The following is a 23,093-nucleotide window of genomic DNA, read 5'->3' as shown; positions in this document are numbered from 1 at the left end:
TTGGCGAGTTTAGCGAAACATTTGGCGACGACTCCGGTCCTTATAACATAACACTACCAGGAATTAATTGCATAGAAGATGTTTAATTAATTAGGCGAGTTCCAAATTTTTAAATCCATGGTAAATGCAAGAATAATTAAAACAAAAATAACCGTTAAAACTTTAGAATTTGTATTCTCGTTGCCAATTTTGAAATGCTTTCCTTAACTTTTTTAAAACGTAAACATTGTAACAGTTTTAAAAGTAAACATTGGTGACTTCATTACAGAGGCTGTTCACACATTTTTTAGACGATGTATATTGTATTCACAAAACTAAATGACATAAAATTCTGTGGATTCTCTTTAAGGAGGCACCTGTTTCTGTTGTTGTTGGTCCAAGCTCACTTGTCGTGAAACCCCTTGTCGTTGGCAATAGCCTTTAACACCCTTACAGTTGACAGCGCGATTTAGCTCAGTTCCACCGCCCCCAATTTTGATGGACAGGAGTCTACCACCCCTCTCCCCTTCCAACACAAGACACAACTTCCACAAGAGGACTTTCGGCTGGCCGCATATTTAGTGTGCAGCCATGCATCACCGACACTAAACATTTACAAACATCCGGGGAGCACGGCAGTCAGCGAAGCTAACCACTATACCGGTAGGACGGCCCGCAGGCCTAATAGGCGGCGACTGATTTGTCCTGGTTTAATCCAGTTTAAACCGGTTGATCCGCTTCCTCGAACCAGTTTCATCCTGTTTGATCCCGTCCAGACCGATTTGAACTGGTTTAATCCACTGCAGACCGGTTTGAACCACTTCAGAGCGGTTTGAACCAGTTTGCATCCAATTCAAACTCATTCAGTCCGGTTTGATCCAGACTAATCTAACCGGTTTAATCCGGTTCAAACCGGTTCAGGTTAAACCAGTTTAAACCGGTTGCTCGCTTCCTCGAACCGGTTTCATCCGGTTTCATTCGGTTGATCCGGTTTAAACCAGTTCAAACCGGTTGATCCGTTTTTTCTAACCGGTTTCATCTTAATCCAGTTAAAACCAGTTGAACCACTTCAGACAGGTTTGAACCGGTTGAATCAGTTTTCACCCTGTTCAAACTGGTTCAGTCCGGTTTAAACCAGTTCAAAACGGTTGATCCGCTTCCTCGAACCGGTTTCTTCCAGTTTGATCCAGTTCTGACCTGTTTAAAACGGGATAAAACCGGTTGAACTTGTTTTCATCAGTTGATCCGGTTCAGACCGATTTGAACAGGTATAATCCAGTTTAAACCGGTTCAGGCCGATTAGAACTGGTTCAATCCAGTTTAAACCAGTTCAAACCGGTTGATCCGCTTTTTCGAACCGGTTTCATCCAGTTTGATCCGGTCCAGACCGATTCGAACTGGTTTAATCTACTTGAGACCCGTTTGAACCAGTTTGCATCCAATTCAAACTCATTCAGTCCGGTTTGTCCAGACTAATCTAACCGGTTTCTTCCATTTCAAACCGTTCAGGTTAAACCACTTTAAACCCGTTGCTCGCTTCCTCGAGCCGGTTTCATCCAGTTTCATCCGGTTGATCCGGTTTAAACCAGTTCAAACCGGTTAATCCGCTTCAGACCGGTTTAAACCGGTTTAATCCGGTTGAAGCAGTTTTTATCCGATTCAAACTGGTTTAGTTCGGTTTTATCCCGTTTTAACCCGTTTAATTGAGCTCAAACCGGTTTCATCCACTTTCATACTGTTCGGTTAAAACAAACTGGTTCAGTTCTGTTTTATCCCTTTTAACCGGTTTAATTGAGCTCAAACCGGTTTCATCCAGTTTGATCCGGTTCGGTTGAACCAGTTCAATCCGGTTTAATCCGGGGACGCTCCGGGATTTGAGCCTGGGACCTCCGGTACCCTAACCAGTACATTGTCTGCCGGCAAATGTAAAAATATAAATAAATAATTTATATAGAGAGGAGGAATTCGATTTATTGTGTCCGAAACTACCCAGTCATCAAAACTATCTGCTTGTGAATGGAGATACATTCAGGAGGATTTTCGAAGTTAATTTGCCCTTCATACACTTTGCACATGAAGAAAATTATTAAAACCACACGAAGCTGTAATAATCAACCACTACAAGCAAAAACCGGGCAAATTCGCAATGTTTCACAGTTTTAACAACTGGACCACTGATTAGCCTGGCTCAAACGAATCATCTGAATCCCATCATTTGTGGACAGAAAAAGGGAGAAAAACATTCAAGCTTCAACTGCGGACAAAGATTTCGATACAAGGAGTACTTAGGCAACCGGATCTACAACACTGATATACATCAAGATCAAGAACTATTACACATCCTATTCCAGTGATACTAAAATAGATCGCATAATCCTGGAAAGCTTCTGAAATAGCCGCTATTCCTCGCGAGGTAAGAAGGAAAAAGAGACCATCGACACTTGTATTCCCGTCTGGGGAGTTATAAAACGGAGAAAGAAACACTTAGGGTCAAGTCTCGTTCTTTAACCTTTAAACGCCTTTTCAGAATAATACCTCACTTTCGTAGGAGTACCGTTTCAGAGACAATTGGGGGCGGAGGAAGTAAATGAATCACGTACTGAACAGTATGTGATTCATTAGTACACAGTATGAGATGCAGTAGAATAAAACAGAACCTCTATTTTTTGGATTAACCGGCACCGTAACCAATCCCATATTCGAAATTTCACATAGCCAGACTGTCTTATGTCTATACGTCAAATATGAAATTATTTTTAAGCTACAGAGTGAATTTTATCTTTTTAGCCCAAACGGCGTTAGCCCAAAAGGGTTGTCAATTTCGTTTTGGCATTTTGTGTCGGTTCACTTTTTAAATTGTTGCCACCAAATATTAGAGCACTGCTTTATAATTAAGGAAATTAAATAATGAAGAGTTTGCATGAATGTAGGTATGTTTCTCGATCTGCGAAAAAACACGGTACATAGGCACATACAGTACATAGAGACATCAAATTTTCAATAAATTAATCTTCCTGCGAATATGGGCATCTGGAAGCCCCGAATTATTGATGTTTTTATTATCTCTATCATATTTTGTGAAACTAACAAAAACAAATTCTTATCTAACACACTCAACGATATGAAAGCGAGCTATGGTAATACTGTACTAGAGAAAAAAATGAAAAACATTTTTATCTCCAACGCGCGAGACTGTGTAAGCGAAATTCTAAAGATAGACTCAATTTAAAATTATTTTGCGATATTGCTGTTCATCTGAGTTTTATGATTTAAGTGCAAAGTACACGATATTTAATAAATTAAAGCAACACACGAAACCTTAAAAAAGGGGCGTTTCTAAAACTTAAGCGAATTTCTTATTAACAAACTCAACGATGTCAAAGCGAGTAATGGCAACACTGTACGAGTAAAAAAAAAAAAAAGGTAAAACATTTTTATCTCCAACGCGCGAGACTGTTTATCAAAAATTCTAAAGATATGCTCTTCTTAAATTAATTTGTGATATTTCTGTCGAATTGAATTTTATGATTTAAGTACAAAGAACACGATATTTAATAAATAAAAGTAACACACAAAACATTTGGGCATAATATAAAATCTGAAAGGTTTCAGTTTTGGGGGGGAGGTTACATTGTATAATATTTTGCTTTAGTAATTATTTTGCATTTGCTAAAAAATAAAATAATATTCACAGAGATTTATAGTCGAAGAAACGCCGCAGATATTAAATAAAAACTTGCGCCCCCCCCTTTGAATGGTAGATAGCGACTCTAGCTTTCGTAGTGTAGGGGCCGAGTTCGATTCCGAAGAAGACATCAATGTTTCTAAATGTATAGTTTCTGTGCGGCAGGAGTCAGTCTAAATATGTCGCGACCCGAAAGTCCTCTCAAGAAGTAGTTGGTAGGGAAAGAGGCGTGGGAAACCCGGGGCCCCGTCTTGCCAAGATGCTGTCCTTAAAAATTGGGGGCGGGGAATAAAGTCCTACTGTCACCTACATGGTGGCCAAGGCTCTTGTCAACGACAGGCGCAATCTTACCTCCTTGCCAAGACGAATTTCGTAAGCTTCCTCTGATATCAGATAAGGGACATTAGTCAAAACAACAATAAATTAAGCAAGAATCAACCTCAAATTAACATCCGTTTCGTAAAAATGTCTACCGATTTCGAGACAGTCCATTTTCGTCAAGATGCAAAAATGGTCGACTTTATTTTAATAGGGAATACTCTTCCTCCTTCAAGAAAGGGATCTCTGCCTCTTTCCATCAAAAAATGGTTGGGGTTTTTCTACAAGGTCTACTTCAATGTAAGGCATGTTTTTGTCCAGTTTCACAAATGACACTGAAAGTCACTGTAGTGACCACACTGAAACATGGAATCGGGGTCCATGTTTCAGTGTGGTCACTACAGACTTTCAAATTACCCTTCCTTCAAACCACCGTAGGAAAGAACTGGCAGTTTGCATGGGCATCACTTTGTTCTCGACTGTCAACGTGTGTGGAATCCACAAATTATACTTTTCTTTAATATGAATGTTTTCCGAAAACGTTACGTCTACAGGACTAATACTAACTGAAAGCATGGACCCACGTGTGGCCTATTTTCACAAATAACAGCATACACATAATCAGTGTTTGCCTGAGTAATGGATGTTTCCCATGCGCTCTTGACCTCAGTGAAGTACTTAACCACTCAAACCCACTAGTCCTACAGAGACACTGTTCCTCATGCGGTGCTTGGTATTACTGCCAAATTTCAGGTATTTGGGCGTTTTCCCGAACTAGAAATTCGACCGCAGTTCTTTGTTCCACTCTGCAAGCCAGCTGTTGTTTGTTCAACATTCTTGCGACAGCCGGACTTGACTCAGCAAATTCTAATCTGCACGGCAAGTAAGGTGGGGTAGACTCAAAGAGAAATCAATTGAGAAAGACCATCAGGTATGTAAGACTGATGTAAACACAGAAATTATAAAGACCATTATTAAAATGAAAACCTGCATTTTAGAGGAATGAAATTAACGAAGATGGTAATGGATCATTTAAGAATTTGTGGAAACAGCCCCGAAAAGAAACTTTCTTCAGAACACTTCTTCACCTATCCGGCAATACTTGCAGCTCAGCAAAGCTTGGAGGAATTTCCTTTCCAGGAAGATCCTGTCTAGTGGAAAGATTGTAGAACTGCCAAAAAGCTGGAATTTCCACCATGGATCCATTTGACTTCTCAAACAACACGATACCAGCCAAACAAGTAAGGTGGGGGTATGTGGCCCAAGGACACTCAGCTCTGTGCATGAGTAGTGATTTGTAACAGCAACAGTCCATGTCATGTTTGAATCCCTATGTAGTATATTAATAAAATTTTTACTTGGTGTAAAAAGATAACAAGCTATTCGGATAACTGAAATTTCGGATATCTAAAGTTCCGGAAAACTTGACTTCAATTGAACAAACTATCTAATAACAGTATATTTGCTTTTCTAATTACCATACTGAAAATTACTAATAACGTAAAGTATGTACTTTGTATATCAAAATAAAAAGATCACGAATTTATTATTGATCAAAGTTTCTAAAACATTGTGAGATGGCATGATTTGACGCACCGCATTAGGATCATTAACCGTTAAATGCCCTAGAGAGAACAAAACACGGGAAGATCTTTTTAAAGCCTAAATTAGTCAAACCACTTTAAGCACTTGCTTATTAAAATATCAAGAGGAAGCGCAGTGATAAAATAACGATAACCTAGAGCCATCCAATTTTGAATAACGTACGTCTCCACCCGAATACGGGCATCTGGAAACTCGAATTTGGAATTTGTTTTATCAATTTCATATTTTGTAAAGCATTTATGAGTTTTTCATTAAGAAACTCAACGATTTCGAAGCGAGCAATAGCAACACTGTACGGGAAAAAAAAAAAAAAATTATCGCTAGTGTGCAAGATTGTATCGGAAATTCTAAAAATATGCTCTTTTTAAGTCATTTTGCGATATTGCTGTAGAATTGAATTTTGTCGTTTAAGTAGAAAAACAGTTTAGTAGCTTTATGGTAGAACATGATATTTAATAAATAAAAGTAACACACAAAACGTTTAAAAAGTGTCCCTTTGGACGTAATATAAAATCTGAAAGATTTCACTTTCATTTTTTTTTCGGGGGGGTGTCTCGACGTGACATGAGACGAACAAAAAGTATATCAGCAATCAAAAAAAAAAAAAAAAAAAAAAAAAAAAAACACCGTTTTGTAAGCAAATAATTCTCTGTTGACTAATATTAAACATTTGTCAAGACAATTTATTTTTCACTCAAAATTTTCATTTAAAAAAAAAAAAAGATCATAAGGACTTATGGGCCGGGATGTGCATATAATAATGGTTTGCATTTTTTAAATTTCATCTGATTATTTGGAGAATGAAATGTAATTAACGTATTTACTTGCGTAATAGTCGCACCCCCAGTTTTGAAGCAGAAGAAATCCTCAAAAATGCGCAATATTGTGTAGTAGATTTCCTCACATAAAATAGTCGCTCCTAGACTTTCACAATGAAAGATTGACAACCAAAGTGCGACTGTTACGCAAGTAAACATGGTAACTTTGCATCTAAACCGTCATTTGAAGTTTTTTCTTTTAATAATCAAGGTATTTTAAAATCTTTTCTTGTTAATTAGATTTACAAACCAGGAAATAAATTAATAGCTCATACAAATCTTGCTAGCAGTTGAATCCTAAATGACTTTTGCTCAGTTTGCTCAGTAAATAGGTTTCCCATTCCGTTCAGAGGTGGATTTATAATGTTGCGCAAGTCGCAATTACGAAGATCACCAAATTCTAAGATACTCCAAAATTATTAATTAATTTTAGAAAAATACTAAATGTAACGATAATTTAAGAAGAGAGCCTTCCACCCTCAAGCGATTGATTGGTGCCCCTCTTCCTAAATGAGCCACTGATTAACTACTGACCTCTTCCTAAATCCGCCACTGATATTGTTTATGTCGAAGGGTAGTAATGAAATTTGATAGATTAGAAAACTGCATTTATATTGAAATATTTCTTTGATATATCTATTTAATAAAAACTAATTTTTTTTATTTTTCTCTTTCAGCCTTGAAGCGACCCATGTCGTTTTTTGCAACCAGAGGAAAAAGGTTCGATGATTCGATAGTAGGCAGAATGTCCAAACTTCATTAGAAAATAATTTTCCTTTCTTTTGGTATTATCAAGTGTGTTTCTGTTAAATAAAATATGATTATGTCTACAGATGTAAAATGAAGGAAAGTTCTTGCGATTCATTTCTATAAACTAACCAGAGAAAAAAAATATCCGATGTTAAAAAAAAGTTGTTTTACGATTAGATGAATTAATGTAAAATAAAAAAAGATAATAAAAGATACGAGTTTAAAATATCTTGTATATTTTTTAACACCTCACACTTATTTCACACATTTACCATTATTTAAACATTTACGTTTCTCAGTTCGTTACAACAATGATATAAAAAGAGTACTTTCTGAATTAAATAATTTACAGATATACCATGCAGTGAGTGAAATGACAGTTATCGTTATTAATCAAAACATAGTTAAATTCCTTGACACATATCCTCGCTTGCAGAAGGTGTAATTACTCAGATGCAAGTTCACTTCTGAATCAGCAGGAAAATGAGAATAGCGAAAAATATTACTTTATGTTATTTTACCGTAATAAAAGAAACTGAGTTTCGGTATATTCAAATTTCGTATTGTTCTGGGAAAGTTTACAATTGGGGTGCTCTTTGTTTTTTCGCTGATTCTTTTTTGACGCCAAGATCGGCGTCAATAAGGCACAATTCCAAGATGGCCGCTACACAAAACCAAAATAAGAAGTCAAAGGAATTGCATAAACTCGGTGTCCATGTACACATCAATCTATTTTTACTTAAAAAACATCAGACAATTGCACAAACTCGGCATTGCGCACTGCCTTGACTTTGTCCATGTGCACGTCATCGATATATTTTCCCTTAAAAAAATTCAGGAAAATGATGAAGTCATATAAGGTTAAAACAAAGTTACGGTACTCTGACGGTAACGGCAATGCAAGCTAGAACTAAGTTAAAACGGTACTTTTCCGTTTCGCCGGCGCAAATCTCGCCAAGCAGACTTTATTGGCAACAGTATACACATAAAAAAGTTAACAAATTGCTAGTTCTAACAATTTTTTTATTTTGAAGGCATAAAATTTTTAATATCGTTTAAAATTTTGTAAAAAGACAATAAATAAAGACAATAAATTTGTAGAAAGACATTAATTTAAGAATTTATTATGCTTTCGTGGTACAACATTCGCCGATTCATATCACGTGATCCCAAGTGATATCATCTCATGTAAACTACGCTACAAAAATCTAATTTTCTCGGTAATTATCTACATTAATTTCAACTGAACTCTTAATATGGAATACAAATTTAAATGCAAGAATAATTTCAATTCGTACGAACAGCTTACGCAGAAATTATGTAAAACCGCAGTGCTTTACTTCGCTAGTGGATTGTCAATTAGAATGGATGAATTTAACCCTTTACTTTGCCTTTTCTATATTTTCGTCTTCGGGTGAGCGGTGTGATTACATCCTAATTAACTTAATTACCGCGAATGGCCTCGGGCATAAAATTGAACTATCTGGTAAAATTTCTATGTAATTGTATGCCAGTATTGAAAGAGACAATTTATCTGATAAGAAATGGCTGCGACTTGTTTTGAAAATGAGGCGTAAAACCTTACCAGTGAAGATATTCCGTTTGTCGTCGGCTGTACCAGTTTTGGCGACTTTATCGCCTGCGCCTGCAAAACAAAAAAGTACCGTTAAAACTATCATAGTAAACAGAAATGGGTTTTCATTGCCAAAACTGAACAAATTTGTCGCCAATCGAAGGATATCCAATTGTACACTAAAGCCTTATTCTGTTATCGGGACCGAATTCAAATATCACCAAGAGCTGATGATCTGGTGAAAAATTCGAAATGTAAAAATAATGGTCAAAATATTTACAACATGGTTTAATTGAAGAAAAATACAAGGTAAAAAATAAGATAACAGCTATTTGTATAATTAGAAATTTTTAATGTAAATTTAAACAACTTAAAAATTTTTTTAAAAAGCTGGTTAGGGAATTTAATGAATTAAGAAAAATGAGTAGGCATGAAACTGAGAATATTATTTTAAATGTCTGAAAATATTAACGTTATAGAACGCTACTGCCGCCACATTAACTCAAATAAAAATCTAATTGGTTACGTTCATTGCCGCGTTGAAGTCTATTTCGCACTATCCAATAACCTTTCAAAAGTTTGAGCATTGATAACTAGTATCGAGATCAATAAAATTATACTTACGGCTCACGCAGGAATGTTCAAATCCGGATCTTCACATCTCCATTTCAGTACTTCTTTCGAATTAGAGCAGAACTCAGTTGTATGTTTTTTTTTTTTTTTTTTTTTTTTTTGTAAAACCTCCTACTAAAGTGAATGATTCCTTGTTCCTGCAGAAATAAGCACTGTTCTGTTATCGGGAACCGGATTCAGATATCACCAAAAGCTGATGATCTAGAAAAAAATTCGAAGCATAAAAATAATCACCAAAATTTTTACAATGGACTTCAGCGAAGAAAAATCCAAAGGAAAACAATAACATATATTCGTAAAATTAGAAGCTTTTAATGAAATTAAAGAGCTTCCCCAAAGGCATCAGGGAAAAAAATTCGGTTATCGAACTAAAATTAATGCGAAGACTGTGCATATCATTCAAAATGTCTAAAAACATACGCAGGTGCGCACAGCAACTAAAAAATATCTCTGCAAATCCCGCCGTACACCCACTGGAGAGGAAGGACACGACCAGCGTTATTTTTTGGCGCGAAAACAGACTTTCGTCAACTTTGATAATATTACCAGTGCCTCCAATTTTAACTGACGGTCTAGATATTACTGCATGACCATAGACTTCCCATATGCAACTGTTCCAATCCACAACAATGTAGTGATTCATATCAAGTTGATACTGACCAAATTCAGAGGAAGAAAATTTTAAACACCACACATGTTTCATCATTATATAAGTCCTAAATCTTCTTAGCCGCGTTAAATCCAGTAATAATAAAAACACAAGTTATCTTTACATCTATAGAATTTGTATTCTCGTTGCCAACATTGATAACGCAATCTTAAACTTTTTTAAAAAGTAAACATTATAACGAATTTAGAAGTAGACATTGGCGATTTCATATGAACCATTTGGCGAGTTTAGCGAAACATTTGGCGACGACTCCGGTCCTGATAACATAACAGTACCAGGAATTAATTGCATAGAAGATGTTTAATTAATTAGGCGAGTTCCAAATTTTTAAATCCATGGTAAATGCAAGAATAATTAAAACAAAAATAACCGTTAAAACTTTAGAATTTGTATTCTCGTTGCCAATTTTGAAATGCATTCCTTAACTTTTTTAAAACGTAAACATTGTAACAGTTTTAAAAGTAAACATTGGTGACTTCATTACAGAGGCTGTTCACACATTTTTTAGACGATGTACACTGTATTCACAAAACTAAATTACATAAAATTCTGTGTTGTTGTTGGTCCAAGCTCACTTGTCGTGATACCCCTTGTCGTCGGCAATAGCCTTTAACACCCTTACAGTTGACAGCGCGATTTAGCTCAGTTCCACGGGCCCCCAATTTTGATGGACAAGAGTCTACCACCCCTCTCCACTTCCAACACAAGACACAACTTCCACAAGAAGACTTTCGGCTGACCGTATATTTAGTGTGCAGCCATGCATCACCGACACTAAACATTTACAAACATCCGGGGAGCACGGCAGTCAGCGAAGCTAAGCACTATACCGGTAGGACGGCCTGCAGGCCTAATAGGCGGCGACTGATTTGTCCTGGTTTAATCCAGTTTAAACCGGTTGATCCGCTTCCTCGAACCGGTTTCTGCAGACCGATTTGAACTGGTTTAATCCACTTCAGACCGGTTTGAACCAGTTTGCATCCAATTCAAACACATTCAGTCCGGTTTGTCCAGACTAATCTAACCGGTTTCACCCTGTTCAATCCGGTTCAGGTTAAACCAGTTTAAACTTGTTGCTCGCTTCCTCGAACCGGTTTCATCCAGTTTCATCCGGTTTAAACCAGTTTAAACCGGTTGATCCGCTTTTTCTAACCGGTTTCATCCAGTTTGATCCGGTTCAGACCGATTTGAACTGGTTTAATCCAGTTAAAACCAGTTGAACCACTTCAGACCGGTTTAAACCGGTTTAATCCGGTTGAACCAGTTTTTATCCGATTCAAACTGGTTCAGTTCGGTTTTATCCCGTTTTAACCGGTTTAATTGAGCTCAAGCCGGGTTCATCCAGTTTGATCCGGTTCGGTTAAATCAAACTGGTTCAAACTGGTTCAGTTCGGTTTTATCCCGTTTAACCGGTTTAATTGATCTCAAACCGGTTTCATCCAGTTTGATCCGGTTCCGTTAAACCAGTTCAATCCGGTTTAATCCGGCGGCGAATAATAAAGCGCTCAATGATTAATAAAACTTTGATTTCATACTACTCATTTCATACTTTGATTTTATACTGATATCATAAAATTTGATTCATATACTTTCATACTAAATACTTACAACGAATTTAATGAAATTAAAATATTTAGTCGTTTTATCGCGAGAGTCCGGCCGCCCCTGATTTTCGCCTCCTGCGTACTTTTACGCGCTGCACCCCTATTCTCCCTATTCGCAGCCTGAATGAACATGAAACAAATTGTCATGTTTATAGAATAGTTCCATATGGAAGTTTGAGAAGATCAACCGAAACATATGCTTTATAATAGAGTGTTAACATCATAATACTCGTATTCACATTAAATTGCATAATTCTCTAGTTGAATATCATTACCTACATTATTGTGCCTTCACCTTTTGTAATACCATACTCTGATTAACTGTAAAACAACTCCCTAATGATGTCTTGATATTGAAAACATGTACTCTCTTCAAGAATCTTGCATGCTCCTATTATTTCACTATTGGTAACCATTTCATTTTTACCTTTATTATGCATTTTGTGTAAGCCAAAAGTATATTGGGAATTGAATTGTGTTTTTAGATTGTCTATAACAGTGTGCATTTATATTACATTTATCTGTACATTAAGATAGCTAATTATTGCATTGTGCGTCGGAGCTTTTTTTGCAGATCAGCATTTTTTGTATATTTAGTATACGTAGTATTATTATACCCATTCTGTATAGCAATTTTTGACTTGTAGGATAAAACGATTGTAATATATGTAAACTCGGCGTCTAGGGGATTTCTACGCTGACGACACACATTTAGGTGACTAAGTATTTATTTAGTTATTGATGGAGGTACAGTGATGAGTATTTACAAATGAAAAAAAGAGTTATAATTGAGAAGTTAACAGCTTGGCCATCTATTAATACGTCTTAATCGAAAACATGACTGCTCTCTTTCGCTTCCATCGTCCATCATTCGTCTCACTGCAATGCCGTTCGTTGAGTTGAGTTGTTGCACTCCTGCTACTCACATATATGCTTTAAAATGTAATTGAACATTTTCAAGGGAAATATATGCTTTAAATGTTTTGAACATATGATGTATAACGATTATTAACATTACTATATTTACATTTAACTGCATTTTTATCTAGATGCATATCATTGTCTACAATAGTGTGCCTCCACCTGATGTAATACAATACTCTGACTAATTGTAAAACAACACCACAATGATGTTTCTACATTTAAAGCGTATACTCTCTTCAAGAGCCTTGTATGCATTTTTAACATTTGCATGAAAAAAAATGCATTTTTTTCCTTATTAATAATGGAATACAGAAATATTCTAAGGCACTCAGTTGATTCTGAGAAAAATCTAGAAAAACTTTCACCTATGTTTCATGTTAAACTAGATAATTGGATTTAAGGGAGAAAAACATGGTTTATACGAGTTTTTTAAGAGGAATTTGGAAATTTAATGAAGTGGTTAAACTAATGGTGCTGCCATCTATTGTTTATTTTTTAAAGTATAAAAATAGTGAAATGAACGCTTATCTTAACGTTACTCAAAGGAATCCTTTAAGGACCACATAGAAAGAGTTTCAGAGCCAGAATCTGAGGAGAGAAGAACACTACGAGTTTTTTAAGAGGAATTTGGAAATTTAATGAAGTGGTTAAACGGATGGTGCTGCCATCTACTGTTTGTTTTTTTAAAGAATAAAAATAGTGAAATGAACGCTTATCTTAACGTTACTCAAAGGAATCCTTTAAGGACCACATAGAAAGAGTTTCAGAGCTAGGATCTGAAGAGAGAAGAACACTACGAGTTTTTTAAGACGAATTTGGAAATTTAATAAAGTGTTTAAACTGATGGTGCTGCCATCTATTGTTTGTTTTTTTAAAGGATAAAAATAGTGAAATGAACGCTTATCTTAACGTTACTCAGTGGAATCCTTTAAGGACCACATAGAAAGAGTTTCAGAGCTAGGATCTGAGGAGGGAAGAACACTACGAGTTTTCTTAAGAGGAATTTGAAAATTTAATGAAGTGGTTAAACTGATGGTGCTGCCATCTATTGTTTGTTTTTTTAAAGGATAAAAATAGTGAAATGAAAGCTTATCTTAGCGTTACTCAACGGAATCCTTTAAGGACCACATAGAAACAGTTTCAGAGCTAGGATCTGAGGAGGGAAGAACACTAGTAAAGGCCTGAAGGATGCGTATGAAATAATTTAGATTCATTGTATATATTTTCCCTTTTTGCACTTTTAATTTTCGAGTTTGTACTACTGTGATCATTTTCATTTTGAAGTGCTTAGATTTTATGTTTAACCCCTTTACAATCATGCAATATTAATATTGCTGAGGAATTGCCTTGCTGCGACTACAATTTACTATGTACCAAAAAGAACACCATTTTACATTGATTTAAATCTTATGTGTAAAAAAATGTACCACCGAAAATAACGTAATTACCATTGTACTATAGTTTCAGAAACCTAGTCCTATACCATTATGAGGAGATTAGCAGAAAATAATTTAAAGGAGGATTTAACACGATGGTGGGGCCTTTAATCAGCTACGTAGCAAATTATCGGAACTTGGAAGAATCTGCATAAATGTTTGTATGTTTCTCGCATTGTGATAAAACAACGGTACCTAGAGCCATCAAATTCTGAATAACGAACGTCTCCACCCAAATATGGTCATCTGGAAGCCTAAATTTGGAATTTGCTTTATTATCTATTTCATAGTTAGTAAAGCATTTATGAGTTTTTGATTAAGAAACTCAGCGATTTCAAAGCGGACAATGGCAACACTGTACGGAAAGAAAAAGAAAAAAATTATCTCCAGTGCGTAAGACTGCCTGTCGAAAATTCTCAAAATATCCTCTCTTAAATATTTTGGGACATTTCTGTTGAATTGAATTTTATGGTTTAAGTGCGAAGAACATAATATTTAATAAATAAATGTAACACAGCAAACGTTAACAAAAACGCCCCTTTGGGCGTAATGTAAAATCTGAAAGCTTTCAGATTTTTTTTTTTTAAGAAATTATCGGGAATTCATAGGATTCCGACTTAAATTTTTCATAGTCTATGCATATGTAAACTATAAAACAATATTCTTTTCTTTTTCCCTTTAGAAAAGGTGGTAGTATCATTTCACCATTTTTATCCTTTAAAAAACCAATAGTCGGCAACAACATCAGTTTAACCACTTCATTAAATTTCCAAATTTTTCCTAAAAAACTCAAATAAACCACGTGCATTTAAATCCCTTAAATCCAATTACCTAATTTAACATGAAACATAGATGAAAATTCTTCCCGCTAATTTAATACAGTTGTGTTTTCAGTGATAGTTTAGTTAAGTTAAAGCTGAAACGTTTATCATTGTGTAAGATTTTCAGTGGTGTAATTCTCAGTTACTGTAGAAAGTGACGAATCTTAACTAGTTAGCGAATAATCGCTTAAGTTCGTGTGACAAGAAACAACAAGATGGAAGGGTAACTAAACCTTTATTATTCTAATAAGATTTAACAAAACTCCGTCTTGGAGTGTGCAATCAAAGCCGACACTTGGGCTTGAACTTAAGAGACTAAAAATTAAACTAAAACTAAGATTAACTAAAGAAATATAGCCGAAGCTATCAAGACTCAAATCGAGTTGGTCCCTTTATTTGACTACGAAGCTTAACAACGGCCTGAGTACGGCCGAGCGTAATAACAGCTTTGAGAGAGAGTAGCCAATAGGCAGATGCGCGTAAATCAGAAACTCTGATTCTCTCTGGCTCTGTAAGTAACTTCGCGGTTTAAATACCGCTCCTCCTCATTAAGTATTCAGAAAAATTTCAAAACTACGTTCTGGCCGGAAGTAGTAAGTTGAAGTTAAGAATTTGATAGGAAAGGAACTTTAACTTAACATTTAACTGTATAACCTATCGCTAAATGGCAACAGTAAAAAAAATTGAAACATCTAACATCTGAACCGTTAGTTAAAGAGATTCGAGAGATTTTTGCATGGACATAACTTTTCCTCTTATCTAAGTGTAATTGCTTTATGTTACCTTTATTACTTTTGACATGTAATTCTTCCATGTAGTGTTTTTTATTATAATTATAATTATTTCTTATTTGCTTGGTTAAATGTAAAGTTTACATGGCCCTCTGCTTATAAACTGGCAGCCCAACAGTGGGCCCGAAGCCTAAAAAATTTAAAACTTATTACCGAAAGCAGAGCTCAATTTTTTACTTCGAGCTCTTTTTGCGTTAAAAGGAGAAAATTACCACCCTGGTGATATGGAAAATTTTGATTTTTGACAATCTGGAAATTAACAGCCACCCTAGGAGTGAAGGATTAATCCAACGTCCTTGCGCTTATTGTAAAGCAATCATGTAGTAAGTAGAAATTGTATTTTATATAAAGTTAAATTGATTATGATAGTTTAACATAGAGAAAAAGCATGTTTAATTTTCTAAATAAAAAGAAATAATATTTGAGAATAAAAAAGAAATGGGTCAACAGAAGGAAATGACTGAAAATATGTCATTAAAAGTGAAAGCTACTGGAACGGATGAACCAAAGAATAAACGTGGAAAATCTTCAGATCCTAAATTCAATCTTATTAGTCTCAGTTATCATTGATTAGAAAAGAAATCTTAAACTCTATTTGAAAAACCCGCGAAGAAATGGAGCAACTCATCAGAGGCATTAAGTACAATCGTCTAGCAAAAGTAATGAAGATAAACAAAATAGTAATTCCACAGCTGCCGTCAAGTTGCCTTCGAACTATTCTGAGACTTTCAAAATTTTTAATTTCAAAGTTCCCTTGACAGTAGGATGGTGGGGATATTGTGATAAGATGAATCTGATATTGTGATTTGACTTTTAGAATTCGAGAGTCGCTTCAAACCAGGGGGAGATCCCCATATAATGAACTTTTCAAGAACTGATTCTATGTTAAGTGAATCATTCCGATTCAGTGATGTTTCAGGGAATTATCCCGATTCCATGTTAAATGAATCATCTCGATTCAGTGAAGTTTTAGGGAATCATCCTGATTCCATGTTAAATGAATCATAACGATTCTGTGAAGTTTGAGTGGAATAACTCTGATTCCATGTTAAATGAATCATCCCGATTCATTGATGTTTTGGAGAATCATCCTGATTCTGTGCAATTAAATCAATCATTTCAAACTCGTCATCAAAAGATTCCCGGTTTACTCTTCATAGAGATGAATGTGAAATATCTTGCGGACTCTTCGTCGAGACGTCATCAGAGCCCGAGGGGGAGTCTATAACCTAATGCTAAATGGCAACAGTAAAAAAAAAAAAAAAAAAAAAAAAAAAAAAAATTGAAACATCTAACATCTGAACCGTTAGTTAAAGAGATTCGAGAGATTTTTGCATGGACATAACTTTTCCTCTTATCCAAGAGTAATTGCTTTATGTTACCTTTATTACTTTTGACATGTAATTGTTCCATGTAGTGTTTTTTCTTATAATTATAATTCTTTCTTATTTGCTTGGTTACATGTAAAGTTTACATGGCCCTCTGGTTATAAATGTTAATAAAATTAACATAATTCTTACAATTGTTCAAAAATTTACTATTACATTTCAATTAATAAACTGCTTAATTTATTTAAAATTTCTGCTCATAGTCTCTATATCAAAGAAATCATTCCTTATGAAGTAATTGACTGTGGCTTTATAGATAAGTAAAGACTTCAGGGTCGTATACCTATTAAATAAGCGATGACCTATGACCTATGTATAATGTCACTGTTTGAGACACTAAAAAACAGTCTGATTCCTGTCAAAATTGCATTTGTTTATGCTACTTTCCTTTTTATAGGTTCTTTTTCTATTATTTGTATTTGCTCATGCTACTTTTATTTTCCTATGTTATTTTGCTATTACACCTGTATGAATATTAGAGTGGTTTATTAATTTTTTTTCTCGGTTTTTAAGAGACTGAAAATTTTCAAACTTACGGACAATGGTTAATGAAAATCAACTCTTTTATCGCTTTTGATGGGTGAAAAAGTAAATCTGTGTTCGAATAATATCAAAACCTTTAACACTTAATTATTGCCATTGTGATGAACGGAAGATGACTAATTCTAGTAATTTTGTTCTAAACCTAATACTTTTTATAATTTTTTTAACTGTAGTACACTTTTCGTCAAATTTATTACATTTTACTTTCCAAGTAATAACACTGATATATGAATTTATACCTCATTTTGGATAGAGTAGAAGAGGTGGTGTGGTGGTGTATTTAATTATGGCAAAGCACACTAGGGCTATCTGCCTAAGGGGAGGGATGCCTTCGTGGAGGACTTTCTAAGGGAAACTGGCTCGTATACACGTTACACATGGGGAAAACCACGAAAACGCCCATGCAGCCAGCCCGTTCGCGGGATTCGAACCTCGGACCGAACTACCAGTGTTTAGTGACTTTACCGCTCGGCCGCTGGTGGGCTAGAGTAGAAGAGGATGTCTGACGAGCCAAATCAATTTTAACTACGATCTAAAATACCTAAGCAAGACACATTTTCTTGTCTTAGCAGTTTTCCTTATCAAAAGTAGCAAATATAAATTTAGGTTATTAAGGCAAGATATGTCTGCGTTTTTGCTAATTTCGTGAGTAGGAGGTATAATTATAACGAAGCATTTTGTAAAAGATTAAATACTCAGCAAGGGATCAGTTTCTTCTCGATTCGCTCAACCTGGTAGCGCCATCTCTCGACATGAATGAAAACAAATTCACAAATTCATTCCTCATGGAATATTAATGAATTACATATAATACGAACTAAAAAATAAATCCAACCAACAGAGTTGAGCTTTTAAATGTCGAAAATATATATCTAGGAATTACATGAAAGTTCTTCTAGTCCAGAAAATGCCTTTAAGACTTACAAAGTGAAATAATTACACATCTTTGTTGAGCTATTTATTGAGTTTCCAAATGAATAAATACATAAAAAAACTGCATTAAAATATTGATTTTGAAATACTCAAATCAATTTGCTGTTACACTAAAACTGTACTTTCTTTGAATGTGAAGAAAACAGAGCGGAAAAGGAATGGCTAAGAATTTAATGGGTTTTTGAAATGAAATCTACTGTAGTAGGACAAATGTTAACTAATTTAATAACATTACTAAAACTGCTTTCTTTATCAGAACTGAAATATTATTTTGATTAGCGACCACGAATAAGGATACGAACTCCCTTGAAGAATACTCAGCAAGGGATCAGTTTCTTCTCGATTCGCTCAACCGGGAAAGCGACTGGTAGCGCCATCTCTCGACATGAATGAAAACGAATTCATTCTTCATGGAATATTAATAATGAAATAATTAAAACTTTCATAACTGGGAAATCTTTCTTAAAAATGAATTAATTTTTGAAAATCTACTAAAATAATGAAAGAATACTTTTCCAGATTTTTTTGTATATAAGAATATATGTAATTACAATCTAAAATAAAATGGAATAATTATCTATGTATCGTATATTCTGGTACCGTATAACGTGCACCTATAATTTCAAACCACATTTATTAATTTTTAGGTATATTCACCATATAACGAGCCCCCTTTTGTTTACGAAGAATGCATTAGTGATCATGGGCGAAACTCTTAACTTTTGATTTCATTTAACCCAATATTTCTCCCAGCGTTCAAACAATGATATACTGAATCGACAATAGAAAAGGGAAACAATCCATGAATGGGAGAAAATGCTTGAAGGAGTGAATAATTACGAAAAAAAGGTGCTCGTATTATATGAAGATGCGCACAAGAATGTTATTAGAGGGTTTCGAGAAAAGAAGGGCAGGACCTACAGTAAGAATGCCATTCGGAGCCGAAAGAATTGAATAGAATTAGGCGTCAGAAGATTTCTCTTTCCGTAGTTATTTGAAGCTGTGACTTTGGAGTGAGTATCGTTGGTTTTTGTATTGGGTCAGTCCATAAATTCGTGCGCATTTTTTGGTAAATTTTTAAATAATATAAAAAAACGCAATTTAGCATTTTAATCAATTATATATTTTCCTTCATTATGTATAATGTCTCGCCATCTTACAGGCAGCTTTTTTATGCCATTGCTGTAGAAAGACTGGTTTTGAAGGGAAAAAAAAAAAATTTTAAAGTTCATTGTGTACATCCTGTTTAGAATTTAACTTTTTTCCCAGTAAAAAATTTTGCAAGGCACGAAATAAGTGAAAATCACTTGGGGCAATACCTGGGGAATAAGCAGGATGTGTCAAAAGCGGGCGTTTTTTGATAAATTCTGAATTTAGACGGCGAAGTTGTTCACTATAAACGTCTGAATGAATTGTTTGATTTGGTTCTAATAATTCAAAACGTCCTGAACGGGGTTCATCACCAATGCTGCTTTTTCTACCTTTAAATGATTAAAACCATTTCTGGGCAGTCCTTACACTAATAGCGTGTTCACTGTGTACGCTATTAATTTTAACGCTGCAAACCTGGCAGATTCACCACACGAAAATAAAAAAAATGTAGCACGCACGTTTGTACTGATTATCTATATTCATCTTCTGTGGGTACTAAAATGCGTTCGATATTTACAAAAATTGGTGATAAACTGAATAATGTGTTAGTCAAACGATGACAAGTTTCAACAGGTTCAAAATTGTATTGTTTTAGTAAATGCGTCGTAGTGAATCCCACGCATACTCTTAATGCGCACGAACTTATGGACTGACCCGATAAATTGCAGGTGTGCAGAAGAATATTATTCTCGGCGCAAACTGAAAAAAATCGCCAAGATTCGCGATTTGATTTTCGTCAATAGGCCGAGTAGAACGAGAGATATATAACTGTCCTCCCCTTTTATTTCGCAGTATACATCATAAGATATATTAATTTAACTTTTAACTCTGTAATTTAGTTCTCCTTGTTGTAGCTCTTTCTTGCCGGATTCGTCTTTTATTCTCGCCTAGCAACTTCTGCACATGCTCATTATCAATTTTAATCAACTGCTCATAATCAACTTAATCAACTGCTCATAACCATGGTTATGACTATACAAGTTATAAAACACAGATTAAAATTAATAAATAAATAAAATTCTGAAAGCATTCGGATTTTACATTGCGCCCAAAGGGGAGTTTTTAAACGTTTTGTGTGTTACCTTTATTTATTAAATATCATGTTCTTCGCATTTAAGTCATAAAATTCAATTCAACAGCAATATAACAAAATTTAAAAAGAGCTTATCTTTAGAATTTCTGATGCACGATCTCGCGCTAGAGATAAAAATAATTTTTTTCCGTACAGTGTTGTCATTGCTCGCTTTCAAATCGTTGAGTTTGTTAATAAGAAATTCGTTAAAATTTTACAAAATAGGATGCAGATAACACAACAGTTTCCAAATTCCAAATTTGGGCTTCCAGATGCCCATGTTCGAGTGGATCCCTGCGTTATTCAAAATTTGATGTCTCTAGGTACCGTTGTTTGTTCACACTGCGAGAAACATACATACATTCCTGCAGATTCTTCATTGTTTAATTTTTTTAAATATACACGGCTCTAAGGTTTGGTGGCTATAATTTGAAAAGTGACTATATCTACGATATGAATAGTGGCTACAATTTGAAAAGCGGTTTATACTGAATGACTCAAACTACCAAAACGAAATTAATAGCCCATCTGGACAACATGTCCTTTGGGATTAAAAAAAACTCCAAACTTCAAAGCGCTCAAAATCTCTATCTGCAAACCAATCTGGCCATAATTCTCTTTATGTCAAATTTATGGTTCTGTTATTCACTTGCTGTCAGACCTTTTTAATGAGAATGAACCACTGAAAAATATTAAAGTGATGATCCCTGAATGCTAATTGTGTGGCACAGGTTGCCTGAAAACAATTTTGAAAATCATATATTGTGGATTCGAGTTTTCGTAACTGGAGACAACGTTCCGTCATCCGGAGGTATTTTTTTATTTAGATAATTTGTTCGTTTGTTTCTTTGTTGTTAGATAATTCGTTCGTGTAAAATTCTTTTGTGTCCCCATTTGCGGAAAATATCTGTTTCAAATCTCCTTCTTTGGCCAGCCACAGACCAAGCGATAGAAACCATTAATATTTCGGTTAAGTCCCGGGGAAGGGGCTGGTTGCGTGGGTGGTTTCGTGGTTTTCCCCATGTGCAACGTGGATACAGGCCAGTTCCTTGAGAAAGTCCTCCACACAGCATCTTTCCTCATAATGCCAAATGGCGGAGAGCGAAATAAAAAAAGGAAGACTCGTGGTCAAACGATCAAATGAAATAAATGTATTATTGAGTCTGTTAAGTTTTTTTATTTCCTAAATAAGTTCGAACTCTTCATTCTTTACTTCTAGCATAGGTAATTGTCATTTTTGACAACTCTCTTTGAATACAGGATGTCTTAAATTCGTGGAGGATTAATGTTTAATTACCATTTCGCCTAATTTTGCTTTGGTTATTATGAGTAAAATGGAATCTATACCATTAAAATCTGTGGGCGTCTGTCTGTCTGTTTGTTTGTTGGTTGGTTGATTGGCTTGTTTGTGGCCATTATCTTCTTCGGAACGGCGGGGAGTTGAGTTTCGAGAGGAACCTCGAATTCCAAAAATTCGTTGGAAGCCATTTTCACCATTTTCATCTTCGAACGACATTATTCAGCTGGGATATTAATTTAAAACTCAGAAAACGCTAATTTTCGCACTCAAACAAGCTGTGGCAACAGTCTCGATAGCTGGAGATAAAAATCTATTTTATTTCGAAAAGTGTTGCCACTGCTCGTTTTCAAATCGTAGAGTTTGTTAATAAATAATTGTAAGTATTAAAAAATATGAAATAAAAATAGAATTGGCAAACTTTAAACGTATTATTATTCTGTAAGGTCCTATTCTGACGTTGCAAAAAGTGCACGTGACGTCACTGCATGTCGAAGCGTTTTCGTTTTCGTTAATGTCAGCATTTAAAACAAAATAGCTGCTGTTGACAACTTTATTGTTTCAAGTTAGTATAAGTGATACAATATTAATGCTACGTTAACTCTTTTATTGATATTGAGAAAATGTTGTTATATTACATTCAATCTAAATCATGACGTCATATTAACCTGAAGTGTCAAAAGTTTTTGTTTCCTAGTTTGGCAATAAAACGATTATTTACGAATTGGTTGTTGCTTGAAAAGAAGGAACTGATTTCATTCATACACAAAGGTTTTTATACATTTGCTTTTCAAGGGTACATAGAATTTACAAATTTGGCTTTGGCTGTAACTCGCGAATCTGGCGGGCTTGCCAGCGAGTTTGTATATTGAAATTAGATTGCAATTTTTTACAACTACATGATTTTTGCATTTTTTAAATATTTAGAATTTTCGGAACTCTAATTGTAAATTCTTTGAAATTGAACCTGAAATTTTCTGACTATACTATTTTTTCTCTCGCGAAGCTTTACAAAACTCTGACAGCTATATATGCCATGACAATATATGCCATTTTCAGTGAGCTTTCGGAGAGAAAAAAATTGAGCGATTTCCTCTTTTT

The 23,093-nt window shown here is 34.9% G+C and overlaps 1 long non-coding RNA gene across 1 annotated transcript in view; it reads right to left on the bottom strand.

Moving 5' to 3' along the window:
* Nucleotides 1-23,093, bottom strand: part of LOC146995573 (uncharacterized) — a 242,796-nt gene that overhangs the window by 9,806 nt on the left and 209,897 nt on the right. The window contains exon 2 of the long non-coding RNA XR_015043156.1: nt 9,353-9,562. This is a non-coding gene — a long non-coding RNA (uncharacterized LOC146995573). The remainder of the gene's footprint in view (nt 1-9,352; nt 9,563-23,093) is intronic.

Source organism: Stegodyphus dumicola, chromosome 9 (assembly GCF_044657685.1).
Source record: "Stegodyphus dumicola isolate Sdum_Otavi_A_Nest chromosome 9, ASM4465768v1".
Classification (NCBI taxonomy): Eukaryota; Metazoa; Arthropoda; class Arachnida; order Araneae; family Eresidae; genus Stegodyphus; species Stegodyphus dumicola.
Note: the sequence above shows the minus strand (reverse complement) of the source record. Positions and strands in the feature narration are given on the sequence as shown.